Raw genomic sequence first — 6,531 nt, 5'->3', positions numbered from 1 at the left:
GGCCCAACCCTCCTCTCGTCTCCTAGCCGCCGCCCAGCGACGCAGTCGGGCGAAGCCCGACCGATGGTGGAGGCAGTGAGGCCTCTTCTCCCCCTCGTGCACCGCGGCTGGAGCGAGACGGCTGGTCGAGCAGGGGCGTGGGCTATGGCAGGGCCGGCGGCGCAACGGCGAGCTCGGTGTCCGGCGACGGGGTTGCTTGGTGGGGACGCGCCGGCGAGTGGCATGCTCGTGTGTAGTGTGGTAGCCGCAGGGGATCCAGATCTGGGTGGTGGCGTGCTGGCACAGATCCAGTCCCGATCCACCCGGATCCGGCTCCTGGGTGGCGGCGGGCGGCATCGGGTGTTGGTAGAGGTCCGTCTTGACCTCTGCGTGGGGTGGTCTGCAGCAGCGCTGCTGTGGCCACGGTGGTCATCCCGTCCGCGTGCAGCAACGGTGGGTCTCTCCTGTGGCGGTTCGTCTACGTCAGGCTCGGGTAGGATCGCTCCCTCTTCTATGGATTCAGCGACGGGCTCGTCGGGCAGGGGTGGCTCCATGGTGTGGTGTGGGTGCGCGCGAGGCATGCTGGAGGTGGCAGGGGACTTCGGAAGGTGGCAGGGTGCCCCCTCCGTTGCATCTGGCTACTACTTCGGGTGGTCGCCTGAGTTCCCCTGGCCCAGATCGGGCAGTCGAGGTCATCGACCAAGCCAAGGGGTCGGCTTTGGGGTGGAAGGGGATCTTCCGCTTTGTTCCGGTCGGCCGTGTCGGTTTGGTGTGTCCTGGATGAGGGTGGGGCTCGGATGCCGTGGCGGCAGCCCGATTGGTGTTAGCCGGGGTGCTCATGGGCGGAGCACGCCGCTCGGACGCTATCCGGTCGCCATGGTCATGTGGGCGGCATGTTGACCGTGGTGGGTCGTTCAATGCTGGCGTTGCGGTTGTCCGTAACCCAATCTTGTGGCGGTGAGTGTTGGCCGGAGTGAAAACCCGTTCTGCTTTGCTAGGCTGGCGGCGGTGGCGTTCTGACGCCGTCCCCTTCTTGAAGGCGCCATCACGGCATCTCATTTGTCGTCGGAGTGCTCCAGGGGTAACCCTAATCCTTGGATTGGGCGGTGGCGACGCGATGGATCGTTTCCTTGCTGAAGGCGCCACTTTGGAGCTTATTGTTCGTCTTACATGGCTTCTCCTCTTCGCGATGACTCGCCCATGGTGGAGGGCCCCGACAACTTCGTAGCAATGCTTATTGCTTTCTTCTGATGTTTGCTAGGATTTTGTTGGGGTAGTGTTGCAATTTTCAGCGTCTTTGTATCCCGCCTTGGATGTGTGTGGTGTGAAGTGTGTGTTTGTATCTGCAGGTTTCGGTTTGTTCAGCGTGTGTGGAGAAACCTTTTTTCGTCAGTTCATACATTTATTTTTAGCATTATTGCGTTACAGCTTCTTTGAAGGCACTAGGCGTCTCATTTTTTACCATGCCAACTATCGTGCTTACAACTTGGAAGCACTTTTTTTTTCCGAAAAGCAGGATGATCTTCGGCCTCTGCATTTGGAAGATGCATGCAACAATTTTATTAATTATTCACAAAAATCTTATAAAGTAATACATCAGGTAGTCTGAAGTTACCATCTTAGCAACATCTGTCGCTACTTCTATCCACTTGATGAAGGGGTGTCAATAGTCCGAGTCTAATACCAAACTTCCAAACAGACATCGCAATGTGCTTTTGGTATGAAAAATCACAGTTGTGCTATTGTGCGAAGCACAGTTGTGAAAAGTGAAGCACAATGTGCTTTTGGTATTCAATTTTCTCGGGTTTTTGTTTTTCTATTTCAGCTTTTTAAGTGTTTGTTTTTTGGGTTTTTTAGTTTCTAGTTTTTTTTCGGTCTCTGGATTTTCCTCGTCTCCAGCTTTTCTTGGTATCCATTTTTCTCAGAAGAAAAACTTCGTCCAAACCTATTTACATGGGATCATATTTCGAAGATCTCAATGCAAGAAACGCAATGGTGAAAACATTGCGGAAACATGGTACAAGAGATAAAAAGTTTGAAAAAACGAATCGACAAAAAATGTATTAAAAAACTCAGATTATGACAAATGTAGCACATGCAGTACGCCACTTGTCACCATTAAAGAAAGTGTGTGTGACCCAAGGCATTGGTTATCGGTCGAAATTTTGAGATTTTTCATGGTTACCGCGTATTTCCATGCTCCTCGGTAAATCCCTATACCGAGCAAAAAATACCAATTTTTTGAACTTTTTGAATTTGAACGCTTGATTTATAGTAAATTATGTAAGGTTCTAGTTAATGCCATGGGAGTTGGTTCTGACGTGTTGGTAGCAACCTAGTTCCTATATTGAAAGGTCTCTGGTTTGAATGTTCGTTCATGCGCTTATTTGAATTCAAAATTCAACTATGAAATTTGTTTGAAATATTCTTGGTATTTCTCGTTAACCATGGTAACCACGTTTACCAGTCCTCCTCGGTAAAATTGCCTTATTTAGTAACCAAAACCTTGGTGTGACCTTTGCAAGCGGTACCATCTAGTGATTTCATCGTTCGCCGCCTTTTTTTTCTTTTTGATAAAGGCCATGTTTCGCCTTTTACCGAGATCACACCACACACGTGGCGAAGAGATCACACACGCATGCAAATTTAGCTAGCTTGTCACGCTGCGTATTTAAGCCTTGTGACGCTTATTTCTTTGAACCAAAGCATCAAAATAACACTTTGTTTACACCACCGAATTCCATATGCTGAACTTTACAAATAGTCCAATATTGAATATATTCTTCCTTTTTGACTATTTAGCAATGCGTGAGGCCCACATGTCATAGAGTAGCCGTGGCTAAACCAAATTCACATTTCACTCATATGCATTTGCATTAAAATCCATCGAGGCTTACACACCTAATCTGAATTTTTTTTTGATACAAAAATTCTTCGAATGGATTGTGGATCTAACGACTCACATTTGAGTTTCCAGGTTTTCACCGAGAGACCGGTTTCCATGGCTCATAGGATGGCTGGGTGGACGGAGCTGTTCCATCATCCGGCTTGATGGTCGTTACCCTCTCAACAATACGTGTCGTCGTTCTCGGCTGAGGAGGTGGGGGTGTGGGTGGGCTTGTAAAATTGAAATTGAAGGCCCGACCGACATCCCCTAGTTCTTTGTGGGCCATGAGCAACCAAGCAAATGTGAGAAACTCCCCTCCTCTGCTCAGCTGTGCGGCGTGCATCTCTGCACGGGATTTACCAGCGCAGTAGATGAGCAACCTTGTCCATAAGTCTCTCATCTCATTTAATGTTTCTGTGCCGCTTAAATCAACTTCAATTAGCCCCAACTCTACTAATAGCTCGTTGACCATAGGCAAAATGTCAGCACTGGCACCCCTGTCAGAAACATGTGGAATAGTTTTCCGAAGAAAGAATAGCAATGTGGGTTCTGGAGTACCACTGACCGGTAACATCTCAGGATATGTGACCAGAAGGTAGAGCATGTAGTTGGACAACTTCCGGCAAGCACTCACCAAAACTTTTTCTCGATCCGAAAGATCCGGGAGTAAGAGACTTCTTAGGTGTGCCTCTGTGAATATATGAAAGCACACAATAGCATAACCAAAACTTGCACCGTAGTCCGGTAGTAACTTATTCAGCAATGGGCCAAGCTTCGGCCAATCCCTGGCATCCATTGGTGATTCATCTGGACTGTAATGGCAGACGATCCATATAAGAGAGTCCATGATCTCCTTATCCACCTCAACGTGCTTTGTGTCCAATAACTTGCTCGTCCACAACAGTGGCTTTACCTCTTTGTTTCTGCTGACCACTAGGCTTGATATCTTGGTCACTTTCTTCACCAGCCTGGATAGCCAGCTTGAGTGTTGATCACAACCTAAGTAGCACAAAAAGTTGTATTGCCCCATGGAATTTGACCACAAAGGCCTGATCTTGGGCCGTCCAATGTCGCTGCACAGAAGAGACGAGGAGATGCGAGCCAGCCAATGGCAATTTCGAGCCTTCAACCATGCCCATGTCCATGGTGACATCAACAAGATAAATACTGCACAAATTTCTAGACAGAAACCTCCTATGAATAGCACATATGTGATTGCAAGGTCTTCTCTATTGTATGGGTGCTTATTGCTGACAATGAAGAGCACAAAGGCAACCCCCATAGATGCTTGAGATACACACCGGAATAAAATGCCACTCTTTGTCCGAAGCACCATAGCCTTGGTGTAGATATCATCATACATCAAGTCAAGCTCAACCTCCAGCAACTTGGGTAAATGGCCCATATGAATATGTGATGTCACTACCTCTCGGTGGTGAACTTCCATCTGGTGCAAGGTGCGTCCAGCAAAGAGTGCTCGGATGCCTGGTGCGGACTTCAGAACAGAAGCAAAAATGCCAAGGTATCTGCCATGAACCACAAGCCTATTCAAGTCCTCATTGTTTACATTTCCAATGGTATTTTGGCTATCGTTCTTTAGGTCCCCATACATGAGAGCCAATGTCCTCTCGCTGTACTTGATAATTCCAGAAATGAACACAAATATACCTGGAAGAAGCACACTATGGTGGCTGCGACCCATCATGGACTCCCAGAACACATACAAGGCCACACCTACCTGAACGACCAGATTCAAAAGATGCCTTAACCACAAGTTGTTGTCCTCAATGGCAAATGCGGTTACAGTGTCCTGCCCACCAAGGTGCATGAGGAGGAAAGGTGCCCAGAGGAAAGCAAGTGGATGTGCTTTCGTTAATGTATCCTTTCCATTGGTGTCATCCTTGTGCCGTGAGAGGAATCCCAAGGCGTAAATTGCTACCAAATCTGCACCAAGATATGCTACCCACAAAGAAAACCTAAGCAACGCATCAGTGCTATTTCGCCGAGCTCCGCCATTAAAGAAGAGGAACACCTGTAGGGTAAAACTTAGAAGAACTAGCAACTGGATTTCCCATTCGCTAAGCACTTTGACCAAGTTCTCCATGGTTGTTCACTGGATTAATTCTCTATACCTCCGAAGCCCTGTTGATATCAACAATCCATAATTTAGTGAAATTTTCCAATAGCAAGGGAAACAAAGTCATGTTCACATGTCTAGAGAATATTTATCATCTTTCTAAAGGGAAAAGGCCTAGCCTCTGCATCTGCTACTACAAGCAGCCACGTGGAATGTTCATCGTAGCACTAGTCAATTTGTACAAAACATGTTGTTTTCAATATGAAAAGAGTGATTTAAAACCTAGAGTTTTCCTTCGGTGCAATCAGTTTAACTAATTAAGATGGGACCCCAATTGGATAGGCGCTCCTAATCAACAACAGCTCTAAAGAGGCAACTCGAGATGTTGACGTCTGAGATGGTAGGACCAAGAGGGTGAAAGTCCTCTTCTGCTCCCGAGCTCAAATGAGCTCGCACTAAATGTAAAAAAATTCAAAAGCAAACTTTGACAAATGTTTTAAGTGCCTGAGAAACTTCATCTTTAAATCGTTTTCATAATAATTGTCAAAGTTTTATTTTTTTTTATTTTAATTTGTCAAAGTTTTCCAAACAAAAAAACATATTTTATTTTATTTTTCAATTTTACTGTTCAACACGGAGCACTTGAGCTCGGGAGCAGATAGTCCGTGCCGGAAGGCAAAGGACCTCTTCCGCTATCAAATTGTCATTGATGCAGACCACGTCACTGCAAGTTGCGTGCATTCCATAGCTGCCAAAGGACCACCATCTGAACAATGTCTCACGTCCCCCGAGGGCTTGTTTGGTTACAAGTGGTTTGAAGGGGATTGAAATGGATTGGGGAGGATTAAATCCCCTACAAGTCAAATTCCCCCTCAATCGCCTCCAAACCTCTTCAATCCTCTCCAGGAGTGGTTTAACCGAACTAGGCCTGAAGGAGATTACATGGGAGGATGTGTTGAGACACGTGGGTGATGACATTTGCAGGCCAATCGACGTGGCCAATTACATGCTAGACGTTCGTAGATATGCCATACCAAGCAAATAGGTGATCCCTGTCTTCAACATTCAGGAACCACTTGCATTTTGTCAGAAGGGAAGCAGTTTTTACGATGCATATTCATCCTCGTACTTGATACATCACAAAATATCTATAATTCTTTCAAATATCATGCTTATTTGTTATCCTTTTTATGAAATATCAAAATTGTAAATAGCCTGCTATAGTGCCATTGTACCTTTTGGAGAGCCCTCCAGCTAAAGCTATGCACTTTTAATGCCAAGCTGATAATGACGCTAATAGCTCGCTAACTCCTGCTATAGCACTAAATTTCGAGTCATTTAGCGCCCCAAAGCCTCTACAATCAGAGGAGGGAGGCAAGTGAGTTCCAGAAAGTCATCCATCGTCCATATTCTTCTTTCTTATTTTTTGATACCTATGATGCATTGATGCAAAGATTGGTTATTGATTTAGGATACCTGATCGAAGCTCGGTTTTTTATGTTTGAACATGCATGTGGGTTTCAAGTATATGTGAAATGTTATATATGATGCCTAATTATATAATATTTTCCCTTTTTTCATGATTTAA

Source organism: Triticum dicoccoides, chromosome 5B (assembly GCF_002162155.2).
Source record: "Triticum dicoccoides isolate Atlit2015 ecotype Zavitan chromosome 5B, WEW_v2.0, whole genome shotgun sequence".
Taxonomy (NCBI): domain Eukaryota; kingdom Viridiplantae; phylum Streptophyta; class Magnoliopsida; order Poales; family Poaceae; genus Triticum; species Triticum dicoccoides.
Note: the sequence above shows the minus strand (reverse complement) of the source record.